Source organism: Pleurodeles waltl, chromosome 10 (assembly GCF_031143425.1).
Source record: "Pleurodeles waltl isolate 20211129_DDA chromosome 10, aPleWal1.hap1.20221129, whole genome shotgun sequence".
In the NCBI taxonomy this organism is placed as follows: Eukaryota; Metazoa; Chordata; class Amphibia; order Caudata; family Salamandridae; genus Pleurodeles; species Pleurodeles waltl.
The window spans coordinates 1,054,567,922-1,054,581,598 of NC_090449.1; positions in this window are offsets into that span (position 1 = coordinate 1,054,567,922).

A 13,677-nucleotide genomic window follows, 5' to 3' on the forward strand; every position below is an offset into this window, starting at 1 on the left:
AGCAGGATTTGTGGGGACCAGCAAGATACAAGTGACCTAACCCTGGTAGGTAGGTCAGGGCTAGCCAGCCCTCAGCAAGCAGGAGAGCCAGCAGGAATCATTGGAGTCCTGCAGCAGGACCCTCTGGCAGCAGGCACAGGGAGGCCTCAGCAGTACAGCAAAGAGGAATGACCATGTCACAGAAGTTGCAGAGAGGATGTAGTTCTTGGAGCTGGAGAGTGCTGGAGGGTGGAGGGTGGGGGCTTCTTGGAGTTAAGAGGGCTTTGGACTGCCAACAAGCCTTGGCAATGACAAGCAGACACTGTACACAGGGGTTCTGTTCTGGCCAAGCTGCCCCAGCAAGGGACTGTAAACTTCCCAGTTGCAGGGAAGATAGGTCAGATTTCTGGAGAGCCACAGAACCATCACCTGTCTTGCAAAATTTTGGAGAGCCCGTGGGACAACAGGATCCACAAGCCGGGCGTTGTAGTGCCTGCAGATGCAGCGGAGTAAATCCTTCACTCTAAGGGAGATTCCTTCTTGCTTTCCTTAGTGCAGGCAGAGTCCCAGTAACTCTGGAGGATACACAGCCATGGGGTTGCAAAAGCCTTTACAGAACTTGGAAACAAAGTTGCAGTAGGAGTCCTCCTACTGGCTACAGTCTTACTTCTGGTTCCAGTGAAGAGCAGCAGCAGTTCCGGTTGCAGAAGTGTCTTGCAAGATGGTTCCTGAAGTCTTGCAGATGAATCTAGGATCCCACCCTCAAGGGTGCCCTTAAGTAACACAGGAAGGGTGCTGAACACTTACTGAAGTGACCCACCTGTCGGGGGGTCGGGAACGTCACCCAGCTGGACTAACCAGTCCGATGCTTCAAAGGCCTCTGCTTATCTTATTTCCACAATGACAGAATCAAGTGGCCACCTGGCAGAGATCTGTGCACCTCCTTAGGGGAGGAGCTGGACAGGGGGGTGGACACTCCCCTGTCCTTCTTGTGGTTCCTGCACTGGTGCAAAACGGTTTATGGAAGGAGGGCACCAAATGTGGCATTTAAAGCAGTCCGGGTGCGCTCAGACACTTCCAGCTCATAGACACCTATTCTAAAGAAGAGGTGATCATACCTCTCTTACAAGAAATCCTTTGTTCTACCTTCCCCTGCCTGAGTTAAGCTTGGCGGCAGGAGGGCAGAACAGTGTCTGGGGTCGGCAGCAGTACAGGCTTGCATGCGGAACCTGCAAGGCTGTACAGGCAGACTTGGGGGAATATCCTAGGAAACCTCCTGAGTACATGGTTTCATGCAACTAGCACTAGAATCGGTGTAGTTGCATGATTCCAACATGTTTAATACCAAACATGCCTATGTTTAGTGAAGCCATTAAGTAGCTCGGCAACTTGTGTTGACCAGTGTCCACTACCTTAAGATGGCTTCCCCACACTTAAAAAGTCCAGGAAATGGTGCCTGGGGTTTGTAGGGGCACCTCTGATCATGCAGGGGTGCCCTCACACTTACAGCCATGCACCATGCCCTTGGGCTGAAGGGCCTACCTTAGGGGTGACTTATAGGGTCAGAGTGTAGTGACCCTGATATAAGGCAAACCTATCTGGAGTGAAAGGTGCATGCACCATTTCATTCAGTCTACAATAGTAGTCACAGTTTGCAGGGGCCCCCATGGGTGGCACAATACATGCTACAGCCCTTGGGGGACCCCTGGTGTACAAATGCCCCTGGTACCTAAGCACCATATACTAAGGACTTACATGGGTACACCAGTATGCAAATTGTGGGGTGTAGATGTTACCATACAGCTAAATTTAGGGGCAAGAGCACTAACACTGGGGTCCTGGTTAGCAGATTCCCATTGTACTACAGGCAAAACGTGGGGGGTAACTATCCCAGAAGGGTGCTAATTTCCTACACTGGTCACACTGCTCTTGGACGTTGCAGTCTGTATTTCTAACCATTGAGTGCCGCAGTGTATTTCTTACCCCACATCCATTTCCCTGGGACCCATTAACAATAAACATTTATTTTTCCTTAGCTCCGCTTCTCCAATTAATCTACTGGGAAGAGTTATTCTTTACAAAGTAAATTGTCCTGTATTTTGCACACTGAACTGTGTTCTTAAATATACGGTGTCAACAAAAGAAATTAGGTACTTGCATTATGTATTTTGCATCTGCATTGTGGACCACAGGGCCAACAATGCAGGATTCATATCATTGATGGAACCAATGAAGGTGAAAATCGTTTCTCAGAAGAGGCTACCTACCTGTTACAACCTGTGGTGGAGGAAGGAATCTGCCCTGTAATGGCAGATTTCAATAGGTAAGGAGTTTTATGTTGTATCTGTAATATCCAGATGTTCCCAATATACAAGACTGGGAAAGCCAAGGTGCACAGGTTCATTCAGGACTTTAGGGCCATTAAAAATGTGGTTATTCCAATCGTCTCTGTAGTCCATCTTAGTTCTTTCTTATCCATCCCCTTAAATGAGGAATTCAGAGGGACTAAACTTTCATGGGCCTTACTTCAAGGATTTATGAAGTCCACTTCAATCTTTTCCCAAGCCCTAAAGAAGGATGTGGACATGCTGATATTACCCCAGAGCTTGCACTTCAGTGCAATATATTGACAACTTGATGTTGTCTTCTTCACTCTAGAAGACAGCAAGGTGAGCCCAGTTTGTCTCCTCATTGAGTAGTAAAGAGCATAAGGCTTCAAAGGAGAAACTACTTTTCTTCCTTGTTGGGTGTGATAACTCAGCATGATTTTTTTTGTGCTGGTAAGCGCCACCTGTACGCTGAACAAGTTGAAGCCATTCATAAATTGTCTTACACTGTCAATGTCTCTCCAGTACATACCTTTCTGGGCAAGGTCAGCTTGGCCTAAATGACAGAGCCTTTACAAATTATATCTGATAGAGACCTCTAGCTGCAGATTTCTTGCCTTAGAATATTCCCCAGGTATCGCACACAATCTGGAAAATCTTGACATACCTCTGTGCGCCGTTATGTAGCGCTGAATAGCTCCGCCTCAGCATCGTCCATGCTGGATGTGATGTGCGATGTTCTTTTCCTTCTGCTTCGTTAATGTGCTGAAGATAATGGGTATGAGGGCCCAGCTGATGCTAGTGGTCTAGACACTTCCCCAGACACTGACCTGGTCTCTCCTGCTACTGTGGATATGGAGAAGGGGCCTTACTTCTTATGGTGGTGCGGAGGGCGGCTGAGGTCTTAGACTTTACAGTGCCCCCGGTGGAGGTCAAGACCATTGTCTTGATGGGGGCTCTTCAGCCAGGGGTATAGCATACAGAAACCCTTCTCCCTTTCAATGAAAGCCTCACCATGTCCTGCTTGGGTCAAGACCTGCACTGGCACCCCTGTGTACAGAACAATCGTCCGTTGCCAGCACCTTGCTCCTGGGGATCAAGCTCTGCGCCCCCCATCCCAGAGAGCCTAGTGGTGCATGCCTCAACTGCTAACGTTCATCCTGGCGCGTTCCCCACCACTCCACCAGATAGGGAATCCAAGAGGCTGGATTATTTTTGAGTATTTTCACTTCCACCAGCATTGCACTGAGGTCAGTGAACATAGGGTGCCTTTTGGGTATAGCCACAGTGTGGGACTCGGTTGGGCAAGTACTGCCCATGGTTTCGAAGGAGGCGTGAACCATACTGACCTAGTCTACTGCTGATGGCATGAATGCACAACACTATATGGACTAGATATGAAAGACTCAATGGGCAGGGCCATTGCTTCATCGTGGGTGCTCCATTGCCATGACTGGCGAAGGTAGACTTGCTTCTTTAGGGATGTCTAATCATCCCTTATAGACATTCCCTTCAGCACTTGTCCATTTGGCAACAATGTCAATACAGGGTTGTAGTGCTTTAAGGAGAGTTAGGGATACTGTCCGTTTGGGGCTCACCATGGTGTCACACCAGCTGTTCTCTTCCTTTTGCTACTTCTGTGGCTTCAGTTGGAGCTACCAGCTCTGTCATCTTCCACCCAGCCCACACGCTCCCCGATACGGTCTTGGCTTGGGCTCCCACAAGCCGTGTGGGACCCAAGACCAGAGATCTGCCCTGTCTTGACTCTCACCCTCCAAACCCCTTTAATGTGCTCTCGCAACATCACAGGTAACTTGGCAGCAGGATATGGCACCACACGCCCCACTAGCAACCCATAACTTAGGACAATTTGGTGATCCAAATTGTTCTGCATGGTTATATCCTACCATTCACAGAATTCCCACCACCCCTACCATGGTCTTCAGATCGGCTGATGGAGGACCATGCATCAGGAAGTGTAGTCTCTTTTGACCAAAGGAACGGCCAAGAGGATGCTAGCATCAGAAGTAGGTTGTAGTTGCTATTTCTGCTATCAAAGGGTGGAGGCTTCCATCCTACACTAGTTCTGCACCCCCTTAGCTACTTCCTATAAGAAGAGAAATTCAGAATGCTCATGTTTGCTCAGGTCCCGTCTCTTCTGAAGACTGGATGATAGCGTTTGACTTGCAGGACATATTTTACTACATCCCTGTCCTGCCGCCCCACAACATGCTCTCCTTTGGCCTTACCTTGGGTGTTCACAAAATTGATGGTGGTGGTTGAAGCCCATCTGCGGAAGTCAGGGGTTTCAGTCTTCCCCCCGCTACCTTGACAACTGGCTGTTGAAGGAGTGCTAACCCCAGGCAACTGTTGCCAACCTCCAACATTCACTGGGGTTCACTATAAATGCACCAAAGTCGCTCCTGCCTCCCTACGAGGTGCTTCCTTTCATTGGAGCCATTGTGGATACAGTGCAGTTCCACACCTATCCTCTGGAGCAGCGTGCCCAAGATATTCAGGCTGTGATCCTGATGTTTCAGCCACCGTCCTGGAATTTGGTGAGACTCTGAAACTGCAGGGTCTAATGGCACCCTGCTGGTGAAGTACATGCTATGGCATATACAGGATCCACAGTGAAATCTGACGTCCTTATGAGAGAGGCAGAAGGGAAACCTCTCTGACCTGGTCCAGATATCGGAGGGCACTGCAAAAGATCTGCAATGGTGGCTGATAAACTGCAATTGGGTCAGCAGCAGACCCCACTCCTTTCAAACCCAAAGCTCGCAGTGGTGGCAAATGCGTCACTCCAAGGTTGGGGCGGCCATCCTGGGAGAGGTGGAGCTCAGAAGACAATGGTCTCTGGCAGACTGTTGGCTCCACATCAGCTTGGTCGAGTGGAAAGTGATTTGCTGGCATTTATAGCCATCCTCCCATTCATTGAGGGACGGTTGGTTCAGGTGTTCAAGGACAACACTACTGCCATGTGGTACTGCAACAAAGAGGTTGGGGTGGGGTCATGGACCCCGTGTCAAGATGCCCTGCACCTCTGGACATAGCTGTAAAACGGTCAGGATAGTTTCCTGGTGGTTCAGTGTCTGATGAGCTCGCTGAACACCAGCGTGGACAAACTCAGCTGTCAATTCCAAGCGGATCAAGTATGGGATTTCCACCCAGAGATGGTGCAAGGTTTCTTCAGAGATTGGGGATAACCTTGGTTACCTCTATTCATCACTGCCTTCTGCACATTGGAGTTTTCAAAGTGTCTCAAATGCTTTTCCTGCACGGCTTTCTGCCAATAACACTCCTGTGCAGATTGGGCACGGAGTGTATGGTATCCCGAACTCATAAGCATCGGTCCTCCAATCAGGCTGCCGCTTTTGGAGGATCTACTATTACATCACCAACGAAGGATCCTGCACCTCAAACTGCACCCTCTGCCTTAATGTATGGAGGCTGAGCAGCAGCAATTGACAATTTTTTACTTCCCTGCAGAAGACAGCAAAGCCAATTTGGCAGCCAGGTGTCCCTTAATGAAGACAGTGTATGCCTGCTGTTGTGACAAATTTGTGGCTTGATGCGCTGGCAAAAATGTTAATTCCTCTCTGCACCTTAGTCCAATGTGTTATTTATTTTTTTGTTAGCCGGGCGCTGCTTGGCTTACAGCACAGTTAATGGGGATCATTCGTCCATATCTGTGTTGTTGTGGTTGCCGGACCAGCTATCTCTTAAGTCACAAGCCTTCATCATGCCCCAAAAGGACTTGAACCTAGTCTTGACATCCTTGATGTGCCCTCCCTTCAAGCCTACCCACAATTACCCTCCATGTCTTCTGACCATTAACATTGAATTTCTAGTGGCCAATACATCTGCTAGCAGGGTTAGGAACTACAGGCTGTGCCTCCTCCGTACACTACATTTTTTTCCAGATAAACTGGTTCTGGGAATACTGACCTCTTTCCTTCTGAAAGTGGGGACATTTTTCCATGTCATCCAGACCAACACACTTTTGACCTTCTTTTCTCCACCTCACCATTCCAAAGAGCTGGAGAGACTCCATTGCCTTGACCCAAAAAGAGTGTTGTTGTTCTACATTGATTGTACTAAGAAACTGGGATGGATGATGAACTCTTCATTGGGTTCGGTGGAGTAAAGCAAGGAAAAGCTGTGCAGAAAGAAAGTGTCAAGATGGATTGTGCTCTCCATTAAAATCTCCTATGCACAGGCCATGAAGCAACCCCAACAGGGCTTGCATGCTCATTCTGCCAGACTTAAGGCTCTGACCACTGCATAAACTCGCAGAGTCCCGGTCCTGGACATCTGTCAGACTGCGACTTGGGCATCTCTGACCAGCCAGCAGTGCTTGGTAAACGTGTACAGTCAGGTCCATTGTAATGAACACTTACCACGTTTGGTCCACCAGGACTTCTTGGTCTAAATATGTTTGTAGACCCACCTCCTGAGAGGTTTTTCTTGGGTATCTATTCTAAGGTTTGGAATTAGCAGCTCAATGTCTCTATCAGAAGAACAGGTTAGTTACCTTTGAGTTTTACACTTTGGGCTTCATTTATTAGGACCTGGCGCGGCTCAGTGCCACAAGCAATTTTTCTGTGCTGAGCTGCATCTTTTCCAGAATGCAGGGATGCACCGTATTAACAAGAATATGGCACATCTCTGTGTTCTCCCCTGCACCAGCACTAAATTAGCTGCCTAACGCCAACCCAGGCACCCTTGCACCATAGTTCAAGAGTGCCTGCGTTGCTGGGAATGATTGCTTATATGATTTCCTGCACATAAGCAATCAGTAATGGTGATTTGTTACTTCTATGTGTGCTATAGAAGGCAGCACACATAGAAGTAACAAATCACCATTACTGATTGCTTATGTGCTTTCCTGCACATAAACAATCATTAATAGTGGTTTGCTCTTTCTATGTCTGCTGCAGAATGCAGCAGACATAGAAAAAGCAAAAATGAAGAGAAGTAAAAATGTGTCTCCTCGTTGGTGGGGTGAGAATGGTGCAATCGGGTAGTGTCAGCTTTTGGTGGTGCCTCAGGTTTACGATTTCTTGTAAATCTGGAGCAGTGTCAAAAACATGTTGCTTGGAAACGCCCACAGCAACACCCATTGCATGCCCCTCTGCTGCAGAAAACTGCGTCGGGGGAGGCATATTTACAAGCTGGTGTCAAGCCACACAAATTGGCTTAGCGCCGCCTTGTAAATAAGGGCACAGCACTACCGGAGCATCGCTGAAAGTGACGCTCTAGGGGCTTGTAAATGAGCCCCTTTATCTGGTAGAGGCTATCTTGCTGCAGATAACTTACTGATCCTCCCTGCTCTGCGAATAGATTTGTCTGCATAGGGTGACTCTTCTAGGTCTTCAGTGTCTGCACAGTGGTCCATCAGCCTTCTGTTGTGGCTGCGGGCGTGGAAATGTCATTAAAGAATCGTATGTCAGTTTGCTGGGGCTGTGCCTATAGAGGCAACGTGCTTGCCCCTTCAGATGTGGAGCCGAACAACACAACTTACTGGTGCGCAGAGTTACTGCTCAAGATTTTCTGAATCCTGTCTGATGTCTGGGAATATTCTAAGGTAAGGAATCTGCAGCTAGATGGTCTTTCCGGATAAGTTGTTCCTCTGTACTTGACCATGTTATTAAAATGGAAGCGGAATAAGTTTGTTTAGGGGCTCCATCGTTCCCCTGTACAAACAGATTTTTTTTTCCTCATAATTGAAGAAATGTATTTCCAACCACCACATCTTGTATAGAATCCTCAACTAAGTGGCTTTATAGGGATACAGTGCTGTATCTAGATGACTTACGGACATAAGATGATTAATATGTTGTAGGTTCAGCCTAGGACAGACCAACACACTGCACCCTCACAACAGAGAGAAAACATTTTCTTGGTCACTCCTATAAATAGGTTGGATAGGACCCTTGCCTTGTGTGTGTTGGGTAACAAGTCGCTGGTTGGTTTCCTGTTTATAAAGTGGAAAGGATGTACTCCTGTTCAAAACATAACCTTACCCACTGCTGCTGTTCTGGGAAATCCCGTTCTCCAGAGCAAGTGGCGGCTTCCAATGGCTATCTTCAGATAGAAAGAGACGATTACAGAACGGGTAAGTAAAATGTTACATCTAACCAATGTGTTCTATGTAGACTCATGCTTTGCACTATCATGGCACCTAGTTTTAGATTGAGATTACAAGTAGTTTACTTTAGGACTTAAGTTTGTTTCAAGAGAGTCTCATGGCTATAGCTGCAACCCACAATGCATCAGTGTGCAGTCTCCACTTTAGAGTCCCGAATGTTTTGCTTCTGTGAGTGAATTTAACAACGCAAATGGGTATTAGAGGTAGACTAACAGGCTACTAATTTCTATCCAAAGGATATGTGGATGGAACATTACGACGAGCTGAAGACGGATACAGGACAGTAACATTTTCAGTTGGCAACATGTATTTTTGTAGATCAAATGTTTTGCATCCACTCAAAACCAGTGCCCCTCCCCGTGAGGTTGTGGTGGATGGAAAAGAGTGTTGGCTATAGTGAATGTTTTTAAACATTGTGACTCACCTGTACTTCTTTTCTAGCATGAAAATGAAGTTATGTTTTGTGAATGTGTGAGCAGATCACCATGTTGCTACCATGCGACTATTCTTTTTGTGTGTGAAAGGAGCATTTGATTGCCTGCCAGTTGTCTATTTGTGCATACATAACAGTTCTGGACTCACCACCCAATCCATCATGCTATGCCACTTCCAGGCTGGATTTTCCAAGGTGTTTATCTGCACATGAATAATCCTAGTGTATAGTATACGAGAGCTCGTTTGACATCGAATGGATTTGATGTCCGTTCTGTCCTGCTTCAGTGATTTTGAAGAAATGTAGTTCACTGACCCCATTCAAGTGAAACTGAAACACTACTGTGAAACTGCATGCATGACTACCTCGTGATTGTGTGCCTGTATGACTAGTTCTCCTACATCTAGCACTTGATGTTTGCCAACTAATACTGAGTGTAGTGGCTCAAGAGGTGGACGCATAGGTCTTGACACTACAGTGCTAAGATTCCAAGTGGGCACACAGGGTGGCCACTGTGGAATTATACTTCTAAACCCTTTAATGATTGGGTGGATGAGGGGAATGCTTCCTAAGTAGACGGCCAGTGCAGGCAAGTGTACTGGAATGGAAGCACAGGAAAGTAATTCTACCTTTAGAGAGTATAAGTAACACACTGCACGATGGAGTTGTAATAAGTCAATAAACAGGTTCATTCATGGTAGTAAACAATTGTGCACTCAGATGGAAGTTAGGGTGTCCAAACTTTAAAGACTTAAAGCGCCAGATCTCTACGGAGTATTTGGGTGATATATTTGACTGCTTTGCATTTCCAATATATTTGGGTAAAGACTGAGGGCCATATTTACAAGGCCAAAGTGGTGTACCAAGTGTGCCACCCTGCGCCATCGGGAAAGGGCAGAAATGTGCCGTTTTATATCCAAGATATGACGCATTTCTGTCCTCTACCCGCTGCGCACAAATTGCTGCCTTGTACCATGTTGCACGGGTATCCGTTTTTGTGCAGGAAGGCGTCCCTTCCTGCACAAAGAGAATCACCCCCACAACACAATCAATGGAGGCAATTTCCTCCTATGTGTGCTGCAGAATGGCACACACTTAGAAAGTGGAAAAAAGAGGGAGAAATAAAGATATTTCTCCATGTTGCATCACTTTTAGGCCACCCCTGGGGTGGCGTAGGCTTTTGACGCATGCCCAGGTCAAAACCATGTAAATCTGGGAATATATCAAGATCCATGGATGTTGCATGGGAACAACCATGTAACACACATGGAAACACCTCCCTGACGCAAAGTAAGGCAACACAGCGACTTGCGCTCTTGCCTTGCTCCATATCTGCAAGGCCATGTAAAGTCACAAAGTGGCTTTGTGTGGCCTTGTAGATATGGGTTCAGCAGCCTGCACTGCCAGTGCATCCTGACATGTGAAAAAAATACCTATGCAAATATCCCTGACCAGTTTATCCACAGAGCATGCCCCAGGGCATGAAGAGTGGGCTTTTGTCTTCTCACTTTGAAGTGTGGCAAACTCCATGTCTTGTTTACCTCACCTATGGCAGTATGAGATGAGAATTTTGCAGTTGAAGAATCTACTTGAACAGATGTGTGAAGATGTTGACTTTTTTTTAAATTAAATCTTAAAATAAAATAAACTTATGAACTAAACATTTGGAACATCTTTTTCCACTGCTAAATTAATTTTTAAGTGGCTTGTGACGGACAGTTAGGCACTTGGGGCATATTTATGAGACCCTTGCGCTGACTTTTTTTTTTTTTGTAGCAACAGTGGTGCAAGCCTCCAAATCATTTCTATGAGGCCACACGCACGCAAAGCCACTTTGTGTGGCTTCAAATGGCCTCATAGATAGAGTAAGGCAAAGTAGTGCAAATCGCTGTTGCCTTACTCTGCGTTAGGGAGGCATTCCATGGACACTGCAGTGGGTTTTCCCACACAACACCTGTGGATCTTGATGCATCCCCAAATTTTCAAGACCTTGGAAACTTGGGGATGAGCCAAAACTTTACACCTCTTCAGGGGAGATGCAACAAGGAGAAATATCTTTATTTCTCCTTGTTTTGTCCTCCTATGTGTGCTGCTTGTGTCTTTTCTTGACAGAAGTTTTTCGGCTTTTGGTTGAATATCTTTTGGTGGGTCCAGGATGTCCTCCAAGAAGGTAGGATTTAAACCATGTGGCACCAGTCAGTTACGAATTCTCATTTAGAGCGTCATTTACAAGGCCCGTGGCGCAGCAAGTGCCTTGTTACATTGCCCTACACCACCAAGAAAGGGCAGAAATGTGCCATATCTACAAGATGCAGAGCATTCCTGTCCTTTCTCATGTGCTGGTGCACTAATTTCTGCCATGCACCAATGCAGACACCCTTCCACCATAGGGCAAGGGTGCTTTTGTTGTGGGGATGATTGCTTTGTGCAGTACGGGACACCTTCTTGCACAAAATCAATCACAAGAAGTGTTTTCCTCTTTCTACGTGAGCAGAGTAGCGTTTTACAAGGCCATGTGCCCAGTATTTGCGCAGGGTGACCCCTCCGGAGCTCCTTCGGGCCCTACAGGGTCAGAAGAAATCCCCTTAGGGTCTCCGCTGGCAGCTTTGGCAGAATCCCATGTGACCTGCTCTGGTGCCACTCCTGACGTAGATACTCCAGGCGCCGCTGAGACCCTCAGGCGGTGTCAGCCCCATTCAAATCTCCAGTGAGCTGGCACGGCGTCCTGCAATGCCAATTCTCATGCCCTTGGGTGCCAAATCATTGCCCGAACATTATTTTCAGTAGCCAGGCTTGGGAGAAGAATAGGAGATTGTTGCTGGACCCTTTAGAATACCAGATGAAACAACCTTTGGCCTGGTATGAGGAACTAGGAGAGGCCAGTGGATTGGTCAAATCTCCAGACTCTGGCATGCTTTTTTCCTCCTCCTCCTGTGGCTATGGAGGAGGGAGCTTCCTATGCAATGGTGGTGCAAAAGGCAGCTGGGGTCTTGGACCTTCAACTGCTCTCAGTGGCTGTCAAAACTAATATTTAGATAGAAGTGATTCAGCCTGAGGATTCCTCTCCCAAACCCCTTTTGCCCTTTAATGATGCACTTACAGGTGTCCTTATGGGTACCTGGTCCAAACCTAGCACAGGGGCTCCAGTGCGGAACACAATTGCCCACTGCCATTCTACAGTCCCGGGTGACCCTCATTTCTTCCGCCAATTCCCCACCCCTGAGAGCCTGCTTGTAAAAACCTTTACTTCACATGGCACATTCCCTGCTGTGCCCATGGACAGGGAATCTAAGAGGCTGGACCAGCTTGGTTAAGCATTTAAAATGGGTTTAGAGCATATGAACAAGTTACTTACCTTTGGTAACACATTATCTGGTATAGACTCCATCTAGCCCAGATTCCTTACAACCAGTCATGCCTCCCCACTCTGGACTCATTTGTTAAGCTTTCAGGGCCTTAGTTGTGAAACACAATCATCAGTTCATGGCTCTGCACTGCTGGTGTGGAATGGTGTGTGTGTGTGTGTGTGTGTGTGTGTGTGTGTGGAATGGTGTGTGTGTGGAATGGTGTGTGTGTGTGTGTGTGGAATGGTGTGTGTGTGTGTGTGGAATGGGGTGTGTGTGTGTGGAATGGGGGGGGGGTGTGTGTGTGTGTGTGTGTGTGTGTGTGTGTGTGTGTGTTTTTTTTTTTTTTTTTAAATTAAAAACACGAGTTTCCTCGGATTGTGCACGTAGATGGAAATATTCATGACTCATGAGGATTTAGATAGGCTTTCGCACAGGTCCCAGGAAGTTGCTGTCTCCCCGCACCCACTGTGAGGGGCTCCAAGATGTCGGTTGACCATCTGTTGCACACCCTTGTAACATCTACCCGGCAGTTAGCTTTCAAGGCTTTGTATAAGTGGGACATTAGCCTTTTGGAGGAGCCTGGGTCCTGCAGCAAAAGCAGAGTATATGCAACTCCTCCGGTTCTGCAAGGAAACTGAGCCAGAACTCAGACGCCATTGAACTGATTGTGTCGTAATTGAAAGAATTCCAGCGCCTCCTTCAAGGTGATGTAGGTACCGTTGAGGTATAAGTCCCCAGCTGTGGAGGAACAACCCCCGCCACCCCCCATACCATTACATTCGATCCATTATGGATTGTATATCTGCCAGAAACAAGGTAACCATTGAAGTGACAGCAACCTGGCATACAGGGCCGTACGAAGCATCAACATGACTGCTTGTTCCCAAATCTCTGCAACCTGACGGACAATAAATGGGCAGTCGACTGGTAGCCTGTATCCGAAGTGCTGGGAGGTCTGCCCCTCCCCCACCACCACACCCACAGTCTGCCAGCAGCAGCGTTTCTCCAGTGTGGCCATCGGCGCATCACAGCGCTGCGTACTGCAGCAGTTCCCTCAAATAATAGAGCTCTAAGACAGGCTCCATAAGAGGATCATTGAATGGGAGCAAGGGCTCTGCTGAAGTAGAAGAAGGATGTCATACTTCAGTCAAAATGTTGATTTTAACTTCAGCAGCTGGCAATGGAAGGTCCAAAAACTCTGCAGCCTTCTTGATAAGAGTGTAAGGAAGCCGCCTCTTCAGTGAACTCCCCTAGAGATGAAAGATCCAACTCAGGGGAAGTGTCTAGCCCACTAGCTGAGTCTAGGCCCTGAAATTCTCCCAAGGGCTCAGTAATCTCGCCTTCCTCCATCAATTGTCTCTGGTAATCTTGCTCTTCCAAGAGCCTCAACGCTCTCCTCTGTGACCTCAACCTGGCCTCCAATCTAGGTTTTGACAT